Source organism: Phyllobates terribilis, unplaced genomic scaffold (genome assembly GCF_046119375.1).
Source record: "Phyllobates terribilis strain yellow unplaced genomic scaffold, ASM4611937v1 Scaffold_169__1_contigs__length_4117513, whole genome shotgun sequence".
NCBI lineage: Eukaryota > Metazoa > Chordata > Amphibia > Anura > Dendrobatidae > Phyllobates > Phyllobates terribilis.
In genome coordinates this window covers 108,928-127,480 of record NW_027362929.1, presented here as the reverse complement: position 1 = coordinate 127,480, position 18,553 = coordinate 108,928, and the positions used below count along the sequence as shown (strand labels likewise).

At 46.5% G+C, this 18,553-nt stretch overlaps 11 non-coding genes and 5 pseudogenes across 11 annotated transcripts; all 16 read left to right on the top strand.

Moving 5' to 3' along the window:
• Positions 1 to 596: 596 nt before the first annotated feature.
• On the top strand, positions 597 to 787 carry LOC141210207 (U2 spliceosomal RNA). Its single transcript, XR_012280382.1, has one exon. It is a non-coding gene; the product is annotated as a U2 spliceosomal RNA (small nuclear RNA).
• A 1,125-nt stretch (positions 788 to 1,912) lies between these two features.
• On the top strand, positions 1,913 to 2,103 carry LOC141209040 (U2 spliceosomal RNA). The gene has a single exon (XR_012279248.1). It is a non-coding gene; the product is annotated as a U2 spliceosomal RNA (small nuclear RNA).
• A 1,121-nt stretch (positions 2,104 to 3,224) lies between these two features.
• Positions 3,225 to 3,340, top strand: LOC141210752 (U2 spliceosomal RNA; annotated as a pseudogene).
• A 524-nt stretch (positions 3,341 to 3,864) lies between these two features.
• LOC141210513 (U2 spliceosomal RNA) lies at positions 3,865 to 4,046 on the top strand. Its single transcript, XR_012280679.1, has one exon. It is a non-coding gene; the product is annotated as a U2 spliceosomal RNA (small nuclear RNA).
• A 1,122-nt stretch (positions 4,047 to 5,168) lies between these two features.
• On the top strand, positions 5,169 to 5,284 carry LOC141210748 (U2 spliceosomal RNA; annotated as a pseudogene).
• A 524-nt stretch (positions 5,285 to 5,808) lies between these two features.
• LOC141210512 (U2 spliceosomal RNA) lies at positions 5,809 to 5,990 on the top strand. Its single transcript, XR_012280678.1, has one exon. It is a non-coding gene; the product is annotated as a U2 spliceosomal RNA (small nuclear RNA).
• Positions 5,991 to 7,112: 1,122 nt separating this feature from the next.
• LOC141210816 (U2 spliceosomal RNA) lies at positions 7,113 to 7,204 on the top strand (annotated as a pseudogene).
• A 794-nt stretch (positions 7,205 to 7,998) lies between these two features.
• LOC141210682 (U2 spliceosomal RNA) lies at positions 7,999 to 8,174 on the top strand (annotated as a pseudogene).
• A 1,120-nt stretch (positions 8,175 to 9,294) lies between these two features.
• On the top strand, positions 9,295 to 9,485 carry LOC141209028 (U2 spliceosomal RNA). Its single transcript, XR_012279237.1, has one exon. It is a non-coding gene; the product is annotated as a U2 spliceosomal RNA (small nuclear RNA).
• Positions 9,486 to 10,608: 1,123 nt separating this feature from the next.
• LOC141209016 (U2 spliceosomal RNA) lies at positions 10,609 to 10,799 on the top strand. The gene has a single exon (XR_012279226.1). It is a non-coding gene; the product is annotated as a U2 spliceosomal RNA (small nuclear RNA).
• Positions 10,800 to 11,919: 1,120 nt separating this feature from the next.
• LOC141209005 (U2 spliceosomal RNA) lies at positions 11,920 to 12,110 on the top strand. The gene has a single exon (XR_012279215.1). It is a non-coding gene; the product is annotated as a U2 spliceosomal RNA (small nuclear RNA).
• A 1,126-nt stretch (positions 12,111 to 13,236) lies between these two features.
• Positions 13,237 to 13,427, top strand: LOC141208994 (U2 spliceosomal RNA). Its single transcript, XR_012279204.1, has one exon. It is a non-coding gene; the product is annotated as a U2 spliceosomal RNA (small nuclear RNA).
• Positions 13,428 to 14,551: 1,124 nt separating this feature from the next.
• LOC141210386 (U2 spliceosomal RNA) lies at positions 14,552 to 14,742 on the top strand. Its single transcript, XR_012280557.1, has one exon. It is a non-coding gene; the product is annotated as a U2 spliceosomal RNA (small nuclear RNA).
• A 1,120-nt stretch (positions 14,743 to 15,862) lies between these two features.
• Positions 15,863 to 15,978, top strand: LOC141210789 (U2 spliceosomal RNA; annotated as a pseudogene).
• Positions 15,979 to 16,502: 524 nt separating this feature from the next.
• On the top strand, positions 16,503 to 16,684 carry LOC141210511 (U2 spliceosomal RNA). Its single transcript, XR_012280677.1, has one exon. It is a non-coding gene; the product is annotated as a U2 spliceosomal RNA (small nuclear RNA).
• A 1,121-nt stretch (positions 16,685 to 17,805) lies between these two features.
• On the top strand, positions 17,806 to 17,996 carry LOC141208982 (U2 spliceosomal RNA). Its single transcript, XR_012279192.1, has one exon. It is a non-coding gene; the product is annotated as a U2 spliceosomal RNA (small nuclear RNA).
• The last annotated feature ends 557 nt before the right edge of the window (positions 17,997 to 18,553 follow it).

Below are 18,553 nucleotides of genomic sequence, written 5' to 3'. Positions count from 1 at the left end.
TTTAATGCCTGCAGACTATAAAAGAGAAACCAACCCAAAAAGTTTGGTTGATTAGTCTGTGGCATTCTTTTAAACTGTTGCTTATGGCGGTCTCTGTGAGCTTCTCAGTGACATTCAGCCATCCAGGTATCCCGCCTGCAGTAGACGGAATGTGGCAATGGAACGCTGGCTGCGCGTGTCATAATAGGCTCTGAGCCTTTATATACCTGCGCACAGCAGCAGCCACCTTCAGTCTGCTGCTGGACAGCCAGCAGCAGCAGCAGCAGCAGCAGGAGAGGTAATTAATCAGCAACCCTCCTGCTAAGGGTAGACAGCTGCTCGTTCCACCCCCCCCCCGCCTTAATTGGTTCTCCTCCCTTCCAACGGTGTTGAGGCGGGTGGGAACAGCCGGGGGTTGAGGGTACTGTGCTAAAAGAGGTGGAGTTATGCAGATCTAAAACGCGTGGATTGCAGCAGCAGCAAGCCGAAAAGTGCAGGCATGTGAGGGATCTAGAGGTTGACAGCATGTCTTCTTAACGGGAGTCCAGGTGGCCATCTCCACAAATGGACTTTTCAGAATCCTTGGGTGGCACCGTAGTCGGAAACCAATTCTGGTTATCGCTTCTCGGCCTTTTGGCTAAGATCAGGTGTAGTATCTGTTCTTATCAGTTTAATATCTGATACGTCCCCTATCTGGGGACCATATATTAAATGGATTTTTAGAACAGGGAGATGGAAAAAGAGCTTGCTCTGTCCACTCCACGCATTGACCTGGTATTGCAGTATCTCCAGGACCGGTGCACCCCTTCTTTAATGCAGTTTCTAAAATCAGAAAGAATTGAATTCAATGCTTTTTGTTCATTTTGCTTGTTTGTCGGATTTTGGGATGGACTCTTTGGCTTTGCTTTTCTTCTCCTCATTGGATTTTTCATGTTAAAAGTTGCAGAAGCCAGATGACAAGCTCATTTTGGTTCAACTTCAGCAACTGTGCATTGCATTGCCATGTAATGTAATGTAATGCAATGCTATCTATCTAGCTCTCCCTCTATACTTCCTTTTGGATAAACAGACATATTAGGCAAGCATTTTGGAGCTTTCACCTAAATAACTACAGGTGGTGAGATAAGCTGCACAATATAATTGACCTTTCAGTATATTGTTGCACACACACCATCTATTTAGCAAATGCCCTTGTTATCAACAGCAGCCTTTTAAACTCACCTGAGCTAACAGGTATGTGAGCTGGTTACTCTGCTGCGCTTAAAATTTCTTTTTTGGTTTGCTACAATGCCTTTTCTGAAACGTTGTCTCCCTCTGCTGGAACACTGACTTCTTTCATTTAATGCCTGCAGACTATAAAAGAGAAACCAACCCAAAAAGTTTGGTTGATTAGTCTGTGGCATTCTTTTAAACTGTTGCTTATGGCGGTCTCTGTGAGCTTCTCAGTGACATTCAGCCATCCAGGTATCCCGCCTGCAGTAGACGGAATGTGGCAATGGAACGCTGGCTGCGCGTGTCATAATAGGCTCTGAGCCTTTATATACCTGCGCACAGCAGCAGCCACCTTCAGTCTGCTGCTGGACAGCCAGCAGCAGCAGCAGCAGGAGAGGTAATTAATCAGCAACCCTCCTGCTAAGGGTAGACAGCTGCTCGTTCCACCCCCCCCCCCCCCCGCCTTAATTGGTTCTCCTCCCTTCCAACGGTGTTGAGGCGGGTGGGAACAGCCGGGGGTTGAGGGTACTGTGCTAAAAGAGGTGGAGTTATGCAGATATAAAACGCGTGGATTGCAGCAGCAGCAAGCCGAAAAGTGCAGGCATGTGAGGGATCTAGAGGTTGACAGCATGTCTTCTTAACGGGAGTCCAGGTGGCCATCTCCACAAATGGACTTTTCAGAATCCTTGGGTGGCACCGTAGTCGGAAACCAATTCTGGTTATCGCTTCTCGGCCTTTTGGCTAAGATCAAGTGTAGTATCTGTTCTTATCAGTTTAATATCTGATACGTCCCCTATCTGGGGACCATATATTAAATGGATTTTTAGAACAGGGAGATGGAAAAAGAGCTTGCTCTGTCCACTCCACGCATTGACCTGGTATTGCAGTATCTCCAGGACCGGTGCACCCCTTCTTTAATGCAGTTTCTAAAATCAGAAAGAATTGAATTCAATGCTTTTTGTTCATTTTGCTTGTTTGTCGGATTTTGGGATGGACTCTTTGGCTTTGCTTTTCTTCTCCTCATTGGATTTTTCATGTTAAAAGTTGCAGAAGCCAGATGACAAGCTCATTTTGGTTCAACTTCAGCAACTGTGCATTGCATTGCCATGTAATGTAATGTAATGCAATGCTATCTATCTAGCTCTCCCTCTATACTTCCTTTTGGATAAACAGACATATTAGGCAAGCATTTTGGAGCTTTCACCTAAATAACTACAGGTGGTGAGATAAGCTGCACAATATAATTGACCTTTCAGTATATTGTTGCACACACAACATCTATTTAGCAAATGCCCTTGTTATCAACAGCAGCCTTTTAAACTCACCTGAGCTAACAGGTATGTGAGCTGGTTACTCTGCTGCGCTTAAAATTTCTTTTTTGGTTTGCTACAATGCCTTTTCTGAAACGTTGTCTCCCTCTGCTGGAACACTGACTTCTTTCATTTAATGCCTGCAGACTATAAAAGAGAAACCAACCCAAAAAGTTTGGTTGATTAGTCTGTGGCATTCTTTTAAACTGTTGCTTATGGCGGTCTCTGTGAGCTTCTCAGTTACATTCAGCCATCCAGGTATCCCGCCTGCAGTAGACGGAATGTGGCAATGGAACGCTGGCTGCGCGTGTCATAATAGGCTCTGAGCCTTTATATACCTGCGCACAGCAGCAGCCACCTTCAGTCTGCTGCTGGACAGCCAGCAGCAGCAGCAGCAGGAGAGGTAATTAATCAGCAACCCTCCTGCTAAGGGTAGACAGCTGCTCGTTCCACCCCCCCCCCCGCCTTAATTGGTTCTCCTCCCTTCCAACGGTGTTGAGGCGGGTGGGAACAGCCGGGGGTTGAGGGTACTGTGCTAAAAGAGGTGGAGTTATGCAGATCTAAAACGCGTGGATTGCAGCAGCAGCAAGCCGAAAAGTGCAGGCATGTGAGGGATCTAGAGGTTGACAGCATGTCTTCTTAACGGGAGTCCAGGTGGCCATCTCCACAAATGGACTTTTCAGAATCCTTGGGTGGCACCGTAGTCGGAAACCAATTCTGGTTATCGCTTCTCGGCCTTTTGGCTAAGATCAAGTGTAGTATCTTTTGAAAAGGCAGTTTTGTCCTTGGGCTGCCCTAGTAAATTGATGCATATTACACACTGGTTTGGTGCACTTGTTAGTACGCCAGGTGGCTCATAGAGTTATCTGATGGAAAACATGGCCCTCCAGGATCGAAGTCACTAGGCTGGGTAAGTGTGAGGGCTTTGGAGCAATGTGCCCCAGGAGTAGGCGCCCTGGTGGGAGTCCAAGCTTACTGGGACTGGGAACCCCAGAAAGACTTGGCTTCGTAGCACGCCGCACCTTTGCCAATCATACTTTCTGAGCAACCCCCCCTATTCCTGGCCTCCGGGCTAGGAAGGGGAATTTTTATAAACCCGGTCGGAGGTCCGGTCAGCTTTGGGCTGAGAAACCAACACAGGCTCCAGCTCCACTAGGGTGGCAGCCTAGATGGAAGCTGGGAGCACGAAAACGGCTCTTCTCCGGCTTCGGCTAGGGAGAGCATCGGAGATCCCTGACCCTCGCTGTGGCCTTCTGGCTCGGAGGGATGGGGATGGTTTATTGGGGACCCTCTCCTCCGGGAAGGATCCACATGAATCCTCGCCTCGTGCGCTGTTTTGGTGTGACTTCGGTCACATTTTTCAGTGCCTTGGATGCAGCTTCAATCAAAAAATCTGTTCTTATCAGTTTAATATCTGATACGTCCCCTATCTGGGGACCATATATTAAATGGATTTTTAGAACAGGGAGATGGAAAAAGAGCTTGCTCTGTCCACTCCACGCATTGACCTGGTATTGCAGTATCTCCAGGACCGGTGCACCCCTTCTTTAATGCAGTTTCTAAAATCAGAAAGAATTGAATTCAATGCTTTTTGTTCATTTTGCTTGTTTGTCGGATTTTGGGATGGACTCTTTGGCTTTGCTTTTCTTCTCCTCATTGGATTTTTCATGTTAAAAGTTGCAGAAGCCAGATGACAAGCTCATTTTGGTTCAACTTCAGCAACTGTGCATTGCATTGCCATGTAATGTAATGTAATGCAATGCTATCTATCTAGCTCTCCCTCTATACTTCCTTTTGGATAAACAGACATATTAGGCAAGCATTTTGGAGCTTTCACCTAAATAACTACAGGTGGTGAGATAAGCTGCACAATATAATTGACCTTTCAGTATATTGTTGCACACACACCATCTATTTAGCAAATGCCCTTGTTATCAACAGCAGCCTTTTAAACTCACCTGAGCTAACAGGTATGTGAGCTGGTTACTCTGCTGCGCTTAAAATTTCTTTTTTGGTTTGCTACAATGCCTTTTCTGAAACGTTGTCTCCCTCTGCTGGAACACTGACTTCTTTCATTTAATGCCTGCAGACTATAAAAGAGAAACCAACCCAAAAAGTTTGGTTGATTAGTCTGTGGCATTCTTTTAAACTGTTGCTTATGGCGGTCTCTGTGAGCTTCTCAGTGACATTCAGCCATCCAGGTATCCCGCCTGCAGTAGACGGAATGTGGCAATGGAACGCTGGCTGCGCGTGTCATAATAGGCTCTGAGCCTTTATATACCTGCGCACAGCAGCAGCCACCTTCAGTCTGCTGCTGGACAGCCAGCAGCAGCAGCAGCAGGAGAGGTAATTAATCAGCAACCCTCCTGCTAAGGGTAGACAGCTGCTCGTTCCACCCCCACCCCCCGCCTTAATTGGTTCTCCTCCCTTCCAACGGTGTTGAGGCGGGTGGGAACAGCCGGGGGTTGAGGGTACTGTGCTAAAAGAGGTGGAGTTATGCAGATCTAAAACGCGTGGATTGCAGCAGCAGCAAGCCGAAAAGTGCAGGCATGTGAGGGATCTAGAGGTTGACAGCATGTCTTCTTAACGGGAGTCCAGGTGGCCATCTCCACAAATGGACTTTTCAGAATCCTTGGGTGGCACCGTAGTCGGAAACCAATTCTGGTTATCGCTTCTCGGCCTTTTGGCTAAGATCAAGTGTAGTATCTTTTGAAAAGGCAGTTTTGTCCTTGGGCTGCCCTAGTAAATTGATGCATATTACACACTGGTTTGGTGCACTTCTTAGTACGCCAGGTGGCTCATAGAGTTATCTGATGGAAAACATGGCCCTCCAGGATCGAAGTCACTAGGCTGGGTAAGTGTGAGGGCTTTGGAGCAATGTGCCCCAGGAGTAGGCGCCCTGGTGGGAGTCCAAGCTTACTGGGACTGGGAACCCCAGAAAGACTTGGCTTCGTAGCACGCCGCACCTTTGCCAATCATACTTTCTGAGCAACCCCCCCTATTCCTGGCCTCCGGGCTAGGAAGGGGAATTTTTATAAACCCGGTCGGAGGTCCGGTCAGCTTTGGGCTGAGAAACCAACACAGGCTCCAGCTCCACTAGGGTGGCAGCCTAGATGGAAGCTGGGAGCACGAAAACGGCTCTTCTCCGGCTTCGGCTAGGGAGAGCATCGGAGATCCCTGACCCTCGCTGTGGCCTTCTGGCTCGGAGGGATGGGGATGGTTTATTGGGGACCCTCTCCTCCGGGAAGGATCCACATGAATCCTCGCCTCGTGCGCTGTTTTGGTGTGACTTCGGTCACATTTTTCAGTGCCTTGGATGCAGCTTCAATCAAAAAATCTGTTCTTATCAGTTTAATATCTGATACGTCCCCTATCTGGGGACCATATATTAAATGGATTTTTAGAACAGGGAGATGGAAAAAGAGCTTGCTCTGTCCACTCCACGCATTGACCTGGTATTGCAGTATCTCCAGGACCGGTGCACCCCTTCTTTAATGCAGTTTCTAAAATCAGAAAGAATTGAATTCAATGCTTTTTGTTCATTTTGCTTGTTTGTCGGATTTTGGGATGGACTCTTTGGCTTTGCTTTTCTTCTCCTCATTGGATTTTTCATGTTAAAAGTTGCAGAAGCCAGATGACAAGCTCATTTTGGTTCAACTTCAGCAACTGTGCATTGCATTGCCATGTAATGTAATGTAATGCAATGCTATCTATCTAGCTCTCCCTCTATACTTCCTTTTGGATAAACAGACATATTAGGCAAGCATTTTGGAGCTTTCACCTAAATAACTACAGGTGGTGAGATAAGCTGCACAATATAATTGACCTTTCAGTATATTGTTGCACACACACCATCTATTTAGCAAATGCCCTTGTTATCAACAGCAGCCTTTTAAACTCACCTGAGCTAACAGGTATGTGAGCTGGTTACTCTGCTGCGCTTAAAATTTCTTTTTTGGTTTGCTACAATGCCTTTTCTGAAACGTTGTCTCCCTCTGCTGGAACACTGACTTCTTTCATTTAATGCCTGCAGACTATAAAAGAGAAACCAACCCAAAAAGTTTGGTTGATTAGTCTGTGGCATTCTTTTAAACTGTTGCTTATGGCGGTCTCTGTGAGCTTCTCAGTGACATTCAGCCATCCAGGTATCCCGCCTGCAGTAGACGGAATGTGGCAATGGAACGCTGGCTGCGCGTGTCATAATAGGCTCTGAGCCTTTATATACCTGCGCACAGCAGCAGCCACCTTCAGTCTGCTGCTGGACAGCCAGCAGCAGCAGCAGCAGGAGAGGTAATTAATCAGCAACCCTCCTGCTAAGGGTAGACAGCTGCTCGTTCCACCCCCACCCCCCGCCTTAATTGGTTCTCCTCCCTTCCAACGGTGTTGAGGCGGGTGGGAACAGCCGGGGGTTGAGGGTACTGTGCTAAAAGAGGTGGAGTTATGCAGATCTAAAACGCGTGGATTGCAGCAGCAGCAAGCCGAAAAGTGCAGGCATGTGAGGGATCTAGAGGTTGACAGCATGTCTTCTTAACGGGAGTCCAGGTGGCCATCTCCACAAATGGACTTTTCAGAATCCTTGGGTGGCACCGTAGTCGGAAACCAATTCTGGTTATCGCTTCTCGGCCTTTTGGCTAAGATCAAGTGTAGTATCTTTCGAAAAGGCGGTTTTGGATGTTGGCCGCCCTAGTAGATTGATACATTATGCACACTGGGGTTTAGGCGCTTGTTAGTACGCCAGGTGGCTAATATAGTCATCTGGTGGAAAGCATGGCCCCCCAGGATCGACGCCATTGGGCCGGGGAAGATCGAAAGCCCGAAGTGTGAAGTGCCCCAGGAGTGGTGACCCTGGGGTGCCTTAACTCACTGGGATTGGGAACCCCACTTGAGTTTATGGCACATTTGCACTAGCACTTCAATATTTCTTTCTTCACACACACCCTTATTCCGGGCCTTCTGGCCTTAGGATGGGGAATTTTTCAATTCCCGGTCGAAGGTCCGGGCAGTATTATACTGTGAAACCTTCACTATTTATTTAATTTTTTTTTGTCACTGTGTGTCCACTTTTTCACGTGTGTCCACGTCCTTACTAGGATTTTGTCGGGATGCGGTTCCCTTACGGGTTCCTCTCTTGGCAGGTCTAGGGGGGGAGTGTGTGGCCATCAGGTTCCGCTCCCCCCTGAACCCCACTGGCTCTCCTCTTTCGGGAGGAGAGCGTTGTTGGCTACCCTCTTCCGGGAGGGGAGCACAGTCTTTGGCTCCCAGTGCCTTGCTCGGGTGAGAACTCGGGCAGGTATTGGGGGTAAGATTGGGTCGCCTCTCGCTCCGGCTGGAGGTGGCTATTTGTCCCTGTTCCTCGCTGTGGCCTTCTGGCTCGGAGGGACGGGGAATGGTTTGGGGGACCCTTCTCCTTTTGGAGAGGGTTTCAAGAAGACCAGCATCCTAGTGCACTTTTTTTTGTGGCACTTGTCACTTTTTTAAGCGCACTCGGGTTTTGTACACGAATTCGGGCTTTCGATAAGATCTGTTCTTATCAGTTTAATATCTGATACGTCCCCTATCTGGGGACCATATATTAAATGGATTTTTAGAACAGGGAGATGGAAAAAGAGCTTTCTCTGTCCACTCCACGCATTGACCTGGTATTGCAGTATCTCCAGGACCGGTGCACCCCTTCTTTAATGCAGTTTCTAAAATCAGAAAGAATTGAATTCAATGCTTTTTGTTCATTTTGCTTGTTTGTCGGATTTTGGGATGGACTCTTTGGCTTTGCTTTTCTTCTCCTCATTGGATTTTTCATGTTAAAAGTTGCAGAAGCCAGATGACAAGCTCATTTTGGTTCAACTTCAGCAACTGTGCATTGCATTGCCATGTAATGTAATGTAATGCAATGCTATCTATCTAGCTCTCCCTCTATACTTCCTTTTGGATAAACAGACATATTAGGCAAGCATTTTGGAGCTTTCACCTAAATAACTACAGGTGGTGAGATAAGCTGCACAATATAATTGACCTTTCAGTATATTGCTGCACACACACCATCTATTTAGCAAATGCCCTTGTTATCAACAGCAGCCTTTTAAACTCACCTGAGCTAACAGGTATGTGAGCTGGTTACTCTGCTGCGCTTAAAATTTCTTTTTTGGTTTGCTACAATGCCTTTTCTGAAACGTTGTCTCCCTCTGCTGGAACACTGACTTCTTTCATTTAATGCCTGCAGACTATAAAAGAGAAACCAACCCAAAAAGTTTGGTTGATTAGTCTGTGGCATTCTTTTAAACTGTTGCTTATGGCGGTCTCTGTGAGCTTCTCAGTGACATTCAGCCATCCAGGTATCCCGCCTGCAGTAGACGGAATGTGGCAATGGAACGCTGGCTGCGCGTGTCATAATAGGCTCTGAGCCTTTATATACCTGCGCACAGCAGCAGCCACCTTCAGTCTGCTGCTGGACAGCCAGCAGCAGCAGCAGCAGGAGAGGTAATTAATCAGCAACCCTCCTGCTAAGGGTAGACAGCTGCTCGTTCCACCCCCCCCCCGCCTTAATTGGTTCTCCTCCCTTCCAACGGTGTTGAGGCGGGTGGGAACAGCCGGGGGTTGAGGGTACTGTGCTAAAAGAGGTGGAGTTATGCAGATCTAAAACGCGTGGATTGCAGCAGCAGCAAGCCGAAAAGTGCAGGCATGTGAGGGATCTAGAGGTTGACAGCATGTCTTCTTAACGGGAGTCCAGGTGGCCATCTCCACAAATGGACTTTTCAGAATCCTTGGGTGGCACCGTAGTCGGAAACCAATTCTGGTTATCGCTTCTCGGCCTTTTGGCTAAGATCAAGTGTAGTATCTGTTCTTATCAGTTTAATATCTGATACGTCCCCTATCTGGGGACCATATATTAAATGGATTTTTAGAACAGGGAGATGGAAAAAGAGCTTGCTCTGTCCACTCCACGCATTGACCTGGTATTGCAGTATCTCCAGGACCGGTGCACCCCTTCTTTAATGCAGTTTCTAAAATCAGAAAGAATTGAATTCAATGCTTTTTGTTCATTTTGCTTGTTTGTCGGATTTTGGGATGGACTCTTTGGCTTTGCTTTTCTTCTCCTCATTGGATTTTTCATGTTAAAAGTTGCAGAAGCCAGATGACAAGCTCATTTTGGTTCAACTTCAGCAACTGTGCATTGCATTGCCATGTAATGTAATGTAATGCAATGCTATCTATCTAGCTCTCCCTCTATACTTCCTTTTGGATAAACAGACATATTAGGCAAGCATTTTGGAGCTTTCACCTAAATAACTACAGGTGGTGAGATAAGCTGCACAATATAATTGACCTTTCAGTATATTGTTGCACACACACCATCTATTTAGCAAATGCCCTTGTTATCAACAGCAGCCTTTTAAACTCACCTGAGCTAACAGGTATGTGAGCTGGTTACTCTGCTGCGCTTAAAATTTCTTTTTTGGTTTGCTACAATGCCTTTTCTGAAACGTTGTCTCCCTCTGCTGGAACACTGACTTCTTTCATTTAATGCCTGCAGACTATAAAAGAGAAACCAACCCAAAAAGTTTGGTTGATTAGTCTGTGGCATTCTTTTAAACTGTTGCTTATGGCGGTCTCTGTGAGCTTCTCAGTGACATTCAGCCATCCAGGTATCCCGCCTGCAGTAGACGGAATGTGGCAATGGAACGCTGGCTGCGCGTGCCATAATAGGCTCTGAGCCTTTATATACCTGCGCACAGCAGCAGCCACCTTCAGTCTGCTGCTGGACAGCCAGCAGCAGCAGCAGCAGGAGAGGTAATTAATCAGCAACCCTCCTGCTAAGGGTAGACAGCTGCTCGTTCCACCCCCCCCCCCCCGCCTTAATTGGTTCTCCTCCCTTCCAACGGTGTTGAGGCGGGTGGGAACAGCCGGGGGTTGAGGGTACTGTGCTAAAAGAGGTGGAGCTATGCAGATCTAAAACGCGTGGATTGCAGCAGCAGCAAGCCGAAAAGTGCAGGCATGTGAGGGATCTAGAGGTTGACAGCATGTCTTCTTAACGGGAGTCCAGGTGGCCATCTCCACAAATGGACTTTTCAGAATCCTTGGGTGGCACCGTAGTCAGAAACCAATTCTGGTTATCGCTTCTCGGCCTTTTGGCTAAGATCAAGTGTAGTATCTGTTCTTATCAGTTTAATATCTGATACGTCCCCTATCTGGGGACCATATATTAAATGGATTTTTAGAACAGGGAGATGGAAAAAGAGCTTGCTCTGTCCACTCCACGCATTGACCTGGTATTGCAGTATCTCCAGGACCGGTGCACCCCTTCTTTAATGCAGTTTCTAAAATCAGAAAGAATTGAATTCAATGCTTTTTGTTCATTTTGCTTGTTTGTCGGATTTTGGGATGGACTCTTTGGCTTTGCTTTTCTTCTCCTCATTGGATTTTTCATGTTAAAAGTTGCAGAAGCCAGATGACAAGCTCATTTTGGTTCAACTTCAGCAACTGTGCATTGCATTGCCATGTAATGTAATGTAATGCAATGCTATCTATCTAGCTCTCCCTCTATACTTCCTTTTGGATAAACAGACATATTAGGCAAGCATTTTGGAGCTTTCACCTAAATAACTACAGGTGGTGAGATAAGCTGCACAATATAATTGACCTTTCAGTATATTGTTGCACACACACCATCTATTTAGCAAATGCCCTTGTTATCAACAGCAGCCTTTTAAACTCACCTGAGCTAACAGGTATGTGAGCTGGTTACTCTGCTGCGCTTAAAATTTCTTTTTTGGTTTGCTACAATGCCTTTTCTGAAACGTTGTCTCCCTCTGCTGGAACACTGACTTCTTTCATTTAATGCCTGCAGACTATAAAAGAGAAACCAACCCAAAAAGTTTGGTTGATTAGTCTGTGGCATTCTTTTAAACTGTTGCTTATGGCGGTCTCTGTGAGCTTCTCAGTGACATTCAGCCATCCAGGTATCCCGCCTGCAGTAGACGGAATGTGGCAATGGAACGCTGGCTGCGCGTGTCATAATAGGCTCTGAGCCTTTATATACCTGCGCACAGCAGCAGCCACCTTCAGTCTGCTGCTGGACAGCCAGCAGCAGCAGCAGCAGGAGAGGTAATTAATCAGCAACCCTCCTGCTAAGGGTAGACAGCTGCTCGTTCCCCCCCCCCCCCGCCTTAATTGGTTCTCCTCCCTTCCAACGGTGTTGAGGCGGGTGGGAACAGCCGGGGGTTGAGGGTACTGTGCTAAAAGAGGTGGAGTTATGCAGATCTAAAACGCGTGGATTGCAGCAGCAGCAAGCCGAAAAGTGCAGGCATGTGAGGGATCTAGAGGTTGACAGCATGTCTTCTTAACGGGAGTCCAGGTGGCCATCTCCACAAATGGACTTTTCAGAATCCTTGGGTGGCACCGTAGTCGGAAACCAATTCTGGTTATCGCTTCTCGGCCTTTTGGCTAAGATCAAGTGTAGTATCTGTTCTTATCAGTTTAATATCTGATACGTCCCCTATCTGGGGACCATATATTAAATGGATTTTTAGAACAGGGAGATGGAAAAAGAGCTTGCTCTGTCCACTCCACGCATTGACCTGGTATTGCAGTATCTCCAGGACCGGTGCACCCCTTCTTTAATGCAGTTTCTAAAATCAGAAAGAATTGAATTCAATGCTTTTTGTTCATTTTGCTTGTTTGTCGGATTTTGGGATGGACTCTTTGGCTTTGCTTTTCTTCTCCTCATTGGATTTTTCATGTTAAAAGTTGCAGAAGCCAGATGACAAGCTCATTTTGGTTCAACTTCAGCAACTGTGCATTGCATTGCCATGTAATGTAATGTAATGCAATGCTATCTATCTAGCTCTCCCTCTATACTTCCTTTTGGATAAACAGACATATTAGGCAAGCATTTTGGAGCTTTCACCTAAATAACTACAGGTGGTGAGATAAGCTGCACAATATAATTGACCTTTCAGTATATTGTTGCACACACACCATCTATTTAGCAAATGCCCTTGTTATCAACAGCAGCCTTTTAAACTCACCTGAGCTAACAGGTATGTGAGCTGGTTACTCTGCTGCGCTTAAAATTTCTTTTTTGGTTTGCTACAATGCCTTTTCTGAAACGTTGTCTCCCTCTGCTGGAACACTGACTTCTTTCATTTAATGCCTGCAGACTATAAAAGAGAAACCAACCCAAAAAGTTTGGTTGATTAGTCTGTGGCATTCTTTTAAACTGTTGCTTATGGCGGTCTCTGTGAGCTTCTCAGTGACATTCAGCCATCCAGGTATCCCGCCTGCAGTAGACGGAATGTGGCAATGGAACGCTGGCTGCGCGTGTCATAATAGGCTCTGAGCCTTTATATACCTGCGCACAGCAGCAGCCACCTTCAGTCTGCTGCTGGACAGCCAGCAGCAGCAGCAGCAGGAGAGGTAATTAATCAGCAACCCTCCTGCTAAGGGTAGACAGCTGCTCGTTCCACCCCCCCCCCCCCCCCGCCTTAATTGGTTCTCCTCCCTTCCAACGGTGTTGAGGCGGGTGGGAACAGCCGGGGGTTGAGGGTACTGTGCTAAAAGAGGTGGAGTTATGCAGATCTAAAACGCGTGGATTGCAGCAGCAGCAAGCCGAAAAGTGCAGGCATGTGAGGGATCTAGAGGTTGACAGCATGTCTTCTTAACGGGAGTCCAGGTGGCCATCTCCACAAATGGACTTTTCAGAATCCTTGGGTGGCACCGTAGTCGGAAACCAATTCTGGTTATCGCTTCTCGGCCTTTTGGCTAAGATCAAGTGTAGTATCTGTTCTTATCAGTTTAATATCTGATACGTCCCCTATCTGGGGACCATATATTAAATGGATTTTTAGAACAGGGAGATGGAAAAAGAGCTTGCTCTGTCCACTCCACGCATTGACCTGGTATTGCAGTATCTCCAGGACCGGTGCACCCCTTCTTTAATGCAGTTTCTAAAATCAGAAAGAATTGAATTCAATGCTTTTTGTTCATTTTGCTTGTTTGTCGGATTTTGGGATGGACTCTTTGGCTTTGCTTTTCTTCTCCTCATTGGATTTTTCATGTTAAAAGTTGCAGAAGCCAGATGACAAGCTCATTTTGGTTCAACTTCAGCAACTGTGCATTGCATTGCCATGTAATGTAATGTAATGCAATGCTATCTATCTAGCTCTCCCTCTATACTTCCTTTTGGATAAACAGACATATTAGGCAAGCATTTTGGAGCTTTCACCTAAATAACTACAGGTGGTGAGATAAGCTGCACAATATAATTGACCTTTCAGTATATTGTTGCACACACACCATCTATTTAGCAAATGCCCTTGTTATCAACAGCAGCCTTTTAAACTCACCTGAGCTAACAGGTATGTGAGCTGGTTACTCTGCTGCGCTTAAAATTTCTTTTTTGGTTTGCTACAATGCCTTTTCTGAAACGTTGTCTCCCTCTGCTGGAACACTGACTTCTTTCATTTAATGCCTGCAGACTATAAAAGAGAAACCAACCCAAAAAGTTTGGTTGATTAGTCTGTGGCATTCTTTTAAACTGTTGCTTATGGCGGTCTCTGTGAGCTTCTCAGTGACATTCAGCCATCCAGGTATCCCGCCTGCAGTAGACGGAATGTGGCAATGGAACGCTGGCTGCGCGTGTCATAATATTCTCTGAGCCTTTATATACCTGCGCACAGCAGCAGCCACCTTCAGTCTGCTGCTGGACAGCCAGCAGCAGCAGCAGCAGGAGAGGTAATTAATCAGCAACCCTCCTGCTAAGGGTAGACAGCTGCTCGTTCCACCCCCCCCACCCCCGCCTTAATTGGTTCTCCTCCCTTCCAACGGTGTTGAGGCGGGTGGGAACAGCCGGGGGTTGAGGGTACTGTGCTAAAAGAGGTGGAGTTATGCAGATCTAAAACGCGTGGATTGCAGCAGCAGCAAGCCGAAAAGTGCAGGCATGTGAGGGATCTAGAGGTTGACAGCATGTCTTCTTAACGGGAGTCCAGGTGGCCATCTCCACAAATGGACTTTTCAGAATCCTTGGGTGGCACCGTAGTCGGAAACCAATTCTGGTTATCGTTTCTCGGCCTTTTGGCTAAGATCAAGTGTAGTGTCTGTTCTTATCAGTTTAATATCTGATACGTCCCCTATCTGGGGACCATATATTAAATGGATTTTTAGAACAGGGAGATGGAAAAAGAGCTTGCTCTGTCCACTCCACGCATTGACCTGGTATTGCAGTATCTCCAGGACCGGTGCACCCCTTCTTTAATGCAGTTTCTAAAATCAGAAAGAATTGAATTCAATGCTTTTTGTTCATTTTGCTTGTTTGTCGGATTTTGGGATGGACTCTTTGGCTTTGCTTTTCTTCTCCTCATTGGATTTTTCATGTTAAAAGTTGCAGAAGCCAGATGACAAGCTCATTTTGGTTCAACTTCAGCAACTGTGCATTGCATTGCCATGTAATGTAATGTAATGCAATGCTATCTATCTAGCTCTCCCTCTATACTTCCTTTTGGATAAACAGACATATTAGGCAAGCATTTTGGAGCTTTCACCTAAATAACTACAGGTGGTGAGATAAGCTGCACAATATAATTGACCTTTCAGTATATTGTTGCACACACACCATCTATTTAGCAAATGCCCTTGTTATCAACAGCAGCCTTTTAAACTCACCTGAGCTAACAGGTATGTGAGCTGGTTACTCTGCTGCGCTTAAAATTTCTGTTTTGGTTTGCTACAATGCCTTTTCTGAAACGTTGTCTCCCTCTGCTGGAACACTGACTTCTTTCATTTAATGCCTGCAGACTATAAAAGAGAAACCAACCCAAAAAGTTTGGTTGATTAGTCTGTGGCATTCTTTTAAACTGTTGCTTATGGCGGTCTCTGTGAGCTTCTCAGTGACATTCAGCCATCCAGGTATCCCGCCTGCAGTTGACGGAATGTGGCAATGGAACGCTGGCTGCGCGTGTCATAATAGGCTCTGAGCCTTTATATACCTGCGCACAGCAGCAGCCACCTTCAGTCTGCTGCTGGACAGCCAGCAGCAGCAGCAGCAGGAGAGGTAATTAATCAGCAACCCTCCTGCTAAGGGTAGACAGCTGCTCGTTCCACCCCCCCCCCGCCTTAATTGGTTCTCCTCCCTTCCAACGGTGTTGAGGCGGGTGGGAACAGCCGGGGGTTGAGGGTACTGTGCTAAAAGAGGTGGAGTTATGCAGATCTAAAACGCGTGGTTTGCAGCAGCAGCAAGTCGAAAAGTGCAGGCATGTGAGGGATCTAGAGGTTGACAGCATGTCTTCTTAACGGGAGTCCAGGTGGCCATCTCCACAAATGGACTTTTCAGAATCCTTGGGTGGCACCGTAGTCGGAAACCAATTCTGGTTATCGCTTCTCGGCCTTTTGGCTAAGATCAAGTGTAGTATCTTTCGAAAAGGCAGTTTTGTCCTTGGGCTGCCCTAGTAAATTGATGCATATTACACACTGGTTTGGTGCACTTGTTAGTACGCCAGGTGGCTCATAGAATTATCTGATGGAAAACATGGCCCTCCAGGATCGAAGTCACTAGGCTGGGTAAGTGTGAGGGCTTTGGAGCAATGTGCCCCAGGAGTAGGCGCCCTGGTGGGAGTCCAAGCTTACTGGGACTGGGAACCCCAGAAAGACTTGGCTTCGTAGCACGCCGCACCTTTGCCAATCATACTTTCTGAGCAACCCCCCCTATTCCTGGCCTCCGGGCTAGGAAGGGGAATTTTTATAAACCCGGTCGGAGGTCCGGTCAGCTTTGGGCTGAGAAACCAACACAGGCTCCAGCTCCACTAGGGTGGCAGCCTAGATGGAAGCTGGGAGCACGAAAACGGCTATTCTCCGGCTTCGGCTAGGGAGAGTATCGGAGATCCCTGACCCTCGCTGTGGCCTTCTGGCTCGGAGGGATGGGGATGGTTTATTGGGGACCCTCTCCTCCGGGAAGGGTCCACATGAATCCTCGCCTCGTGCGCTGTTTTGGTGTGACTTCGGTCACATTTTTCAGTGCCTTGGATGCAGCTTCAATCAAAAAATCTGTTCTTATCAGTTTAATATCTGATACGTCCCCTATCTGGGGACCATATATTAAATGGATTTTTAGAACAGGGAGATGGAAAAAGAGCTTGCTCTGTCCACTCCACGCATTGACCTGGTATTGCAGTATCTCCAGGACCGGTGCACCCCTTCTTTAATGCAGTTTCTAAAATCAGAAAGAATTGAATTCAATGCTTTTTGTTCATTTTGCTTGTTTGTCGGATTTTGGGATGGACTCTTTGGCTTTGCTTTTCTTCTCCTCATTGGATTTTTTATGTTAAAAGTTGCAGAAGCCAGATGACAAGCTCATTTTGGTTCAACTTCAGCAACTGTGCATTGCATTGCCATGTAATGTAATGTAATGCAATGCTATCTATCTAGCTCTCCCTCTATACTTCCTTTTGGATAAACAGACATATTAGGCAAGCATTTTGGAGCTTTCACCTAAATAACTACAGGTGGTGAGATAAGCTGCACAATATAATTGACCTTTCAGTATATTGTTGCACACACACCATCTATTTAGCAAATGCCCTTGTTATCAACAGCAGCCTTTTAAACTCACCTGAGCTAACAGGTATGTGAGCTGGTTACTCTGCTGCGCTTAAAATTTCTTTTTTGGTTTGCTACAATGCCTTTTCTGAAACGTTGTCTCCCTCTGCTGGAACACTGACTTCTTTCATTTAATGCCTGCAGACTATAAAAGAGAAACCAACCCAAAAAGTTTGGTTGATTAGTCTGTGGCATTCTTTTAAACTGTTGCTTATGGCGGTCTCTGTGAGCTTCTCAGTGACATTCAGCCATCCAGGTATCCCGCCTGCAGTAGACGGAATGTGGCAATGGAACGCTGGCTGCGCGTGTCATAATAGGCTCTGAGCCTTTAAATACCTGCGCACAGCAGCAGCCACCTTCAGTCTGCTGCTGGACAGCCAGCAGCAGCAGCAGCAGGAGAGGTAATTAATCAGCAACCCTCCTGCTAAGGGTAGACAGCTGCTCGTTCCACCCCCCCCCCCGCCTTAATTGGTTCTCCTCCCTTCCAACGGTGTTGAGGCGGGTGGGAACAGCCGGGGGTTGAGGGTACTGTGCTAAAAGAGGTGGAGTTATGCAGATCTAAAACGCGTGGATTGCAGCAGCAGCAAGCCGAAAAGTGCAGGCATGTGAGGGATCTAGAGGTTGACAGCATGTCTTCTTAACGGGAGTCCAGGTGGCCATCTCCACAAATGGACTTTTCAGAATCCTTGGGTGGCACCGTAGTCGGAAACCAATTCTGGTTATCGCTTCTCGGCCTTTTGGCTAAGATCAAGTGTAGTATCTGTTCTTATCAGTTTAATATCTGATACGTCCCCTATCTGGGGACCATATATTAAATGGATTTTTAGAACAGGGAGATGGAAAAAGAGCTTGCTCTGTCCACTCCACGCATTGACCTGGTATTGCAGTATCTCCAGGACCGGTGCACCCCTTCTTTAATGCAGTTTCTAAAATCAGAAAGAATTGAATTCAATGCTTTTTGTTCATTTTGCTTGTTTGTCGGATTTTGGGATGGACTCTTTGGCTTTGCTTTTCTTCTCCTCATTGGATTTTTCATGTTAAAAGTTGCAGAAGCCAGATGACAAGCTCATTTTGGTTCAACTTCAGCAACTGTGCATTGCATTGCCATGTAATGTAATGTAATGCAATGCTATCTATCTAGCTCTCCCTCTATACTTCCTTTTGGATAAACAGACATATTAGGCAAGCATTTTGGAGCTTTCACCTAAATAACTACAGGTGGTGAGATAAGCTGCACAATATAATTGACCTTTCAGTATATTGTTGCACACACACCATCTATTTAGCAAATGCCCTTGTTATCAACAGCAGCCTTTTAAACTCACCTGAGCTAACAGGTATGTGAGCTGGTTACTCTGCTGCGCTTAAAATTTCTTTTTTGGTTTGCTACAATGCCTTTTATGAAACGTTGTCTCCCTCTGCTGGAACACTGACTTCTTTCATTTAATGCCTGCAGACTATAAAAGAGA